Genomic DNA, 2,886 nt, shown 5'->3' with positions numbered 1-2,886 from the left:
ATCAGTCCGTCATGAACGCCGACAGCGCGCCTTGTCCCAAGCTGGGCCATGCTCAGGGTGATCTTCCACATCCTGAAGAATGGACGCCTGCATCTCGCCTAGGGGATCCGGCATAGCAGTGACATCGTGGGAATAATTTTAGCACGTACTCTTTAAATCCAAGAGCTCACCGTTTAGTACGCAGGTGCCACCAACTCCACTCAAGTGGTAAGAGAGCCAATTTTGAAACGAATCATGTCACAAAGGCAGTTTCAGGCAGACATATGCCAATAGCATCTCTTTACACACCAATAATTTGACAGTTCAGTACAATTTGACCTGGCCAGAGTTTCAACACAAGTGTGAGCATCCAGACACAGATGTCTGGTAGGTGTCTGGTGCAGCAGCAGATTTTTGTCCGACTTGATGCAGACATTTTGCGTTATAATAACTTCAGTTTATAAACCTATGTATCGCTTCTTACCACTGACATATGCACACTTCTTTGCTAAATTCACTAGCAGATTGATTAGAATAGTTAGTTTAGTTAGAATAGTTAGTTTAGTTAGAATAGTTAGTTTAGTTAGAATAGTTAGTTTAGTTAGAATAGTTAGTTTTCCATCCAGATGGCAGTATAGTAAGAATGAGGTACTCTACTGTACATTGCAATGGAATGTGTCATAAAGCATGAGGAAAACTGCTGTGTGTGAGCTTATTATTTCCGTATGGTTATACACATGGCCAATACAAATGCTATGAAACACAACAACTGTGTAAAACCAGATCCAATCCAGCCAATAGCGCCGCAAACTTCCTCTGTGCGCATGATCAGACTAGCCTTGATAGCCCTGGTAGATAGCCTCGATCAGACTGCAAGGCTTAGAAGCGCGCTTTTCCATACATCACTTGTGCGCCGGAAATGTCGCGAAACATGACGAACCAACCAGAATCTGCCAGCATTTCTGCTCACGTTGTTGACATTGGTTGTCTGGCAACGCATGTACGAACAAATATCTGCACAGTGCACGCCGGTCGCCATGCGCTGATCGCGGCCGAATTCGCGCGGCCACTGGCAACGCTGTCGCACGGCAACGACCATACCATGCTGAAAATACCAGTTCCCGTCCGATCACTGAAGTTAGGCGGCATGGGGCCCGGTTAGTACTTGGATGGGTGACCGCCTGGGATCACTGGGTGCCGTTGTCACTTCTTCATATCCAGCTGTTCAGAAAAGTTTATCGGGCAAGTTCGGGCCCTTTCCGGCACAGCATCTGCTTTTAGGTGCTGTGGACCCTGACGCACACTGTCCGGCACTAGACGGCTTTGATACAATCTCCGGACAGCCCAGCCGGTCCTCGAATCTGGCCCCTAATCGTCTGTCCCGAGCCCGTTTGGGACTTAGGGGACGGGGGGGGGGGGGGGACGGGGGGACGGGGGGGGGGGGGTGGCCCATGCCTCCATGACTGGGTTTCGTTCCAGCAATACTTATCCGATTCGCTGTCGATTTAGTCATTCTAGTAGTTCGAGATGTGTTGTGTTGGCTGTTGGAGTTGGTCGTTTTCAGTCGCGCGGCCAGTACGAAGGAGGCCCCCCGCGGAGGGGGTGGAACCAGAAGGGGCATGCAGATGAGGGCATGAGGGCCGAGATGAGGCCCCCCGCGGAGGGGGTGGAACCAGAAGGGGCATGCAGATGAGGGCATGAGGGCCGAGATGAGGCCCCCCGCGGAGGGGGTGGAACCAGAAGGGGCATGCAGATGAGGGCATGAGGGCCGAGATGAGGCCCCCCGCGGAGGGGGTGGAACCAGAAGGGGCATGCGGTCCGAACCTCGGATAAGGGCGGGCGGTGTGGCACGGTGGTGGGCGCAAATTCATAGACACATATGTCTGGACTATGAGACGAAGGCAGCTGAATGGGGCGATGTGCACAACCGGTATCGTACTTTTTACATCGCGTTGTAAGCTCAACATGCGTTAAGGATAATATCGTCCGCCTCATGATATCGGGGGCTGCGATTTAATACGCAGCATAATACATGTCACAAGACAAAAATCATTCAGGTAGTGCGAAGTTCCGTCTTTGTTGTTCCAGTTTAGCTGAATAGAAATTTATTTAGCCTAACTTCCTGCAAAGCCAGTACAAAAAATCCGCCAAGATCAAGTGCTATCCAACTGGTGGTTACCGGGGGTGAAAGTGTCTTCAGTCACCAACGAAAATTGGAACCGTCTTAGTTGTCACCTGGAGCCAAATATTCCGGATCCATCGCAATAACACTTTTATTGTTATTGCGTGCATGTTAAAAAGCACGTTACATAAATTGCATCACTAATCGATTCTGATTGAATGGTGAACATTTGCAGACGAACATGGCTTGGCCATGTTAAAACACATTGTTGACCACTCGATCTGCAATCAAGCTTTCATCCTCAAATTTGGTTCAAACGTATCGATCTACAACCTACATTCACAATGTCCTCAATGTCTATAGAACCCAGATAAAAAATTTTGACAAAAATGCTGAATTCTATCGGTTTAGAAAGAGTCGACTAACCGTTGTAAATTAAGAGCGCCGGTGATTTATTCCATTCAGTCGTTCAGTAATTGATTTCTGCAGTTTATTGGCCTCAAAATACAAACAGAATTGAGCTCACGGTAGCTCTTGGTTTCTGTTCTGGCTACAAGGCAAGAACAACAATAAAACGAAGAAAACCGCTCACTTGTTAACGAGTAAGCTATATCCGGGTTCTTTTTTTTTGGGGGGGGGAGACCAGCATAAGATGGGCTTTTGTCAACCTTGCGTTCCTCCTTGGCAAGGCTCTGGATACTCCCCTGCCTACACACAAAAGCAGATCAAGTCGTATATGCTGCATAATGAGCAGTGAAGTGTTTGTTGGACCAATTCATACCTAA

General features: G+C 48.3%; 1 pseudogene; it reads left to right on the top strand.

Annotated features, from left to right (window-relative positions):
• Positions 1 to 1,066: 1,066 nt before the first annotated feature.
• On the top strand, positions 1,067 to 1,185 carry LOC119096117 (uncharacterized; annotated as a pseudogene).
• Positions 1,186 to 2,886: the final 1,701 nt, after the last annotated feature.

This window comes from Pollicipes pollicipes, unplaced genomic scaffold (assembly GCF_011947565.3).
Source record: "Pollicipes pollicipes isolate AB1234 unplaced genomic scaffold, Ppol_2.1 Scaffold_4219;HRSCAF=4965_pilon_pilon_pilon, whole genome shotgun sequence".
Taxonomy (NCBI): Eukaryota; Metazoa; Arthropoda; class Thecostraca; order Pollicipedomorpha; family Pollicipedidae; genus Pollicipes; species Pollicipes pollicipes.
The sequence above is the reverse complement of the archived record's forward strand: the minus strand, read 5'-3'. Positions and strand labels throughout refer to the sequence as shown.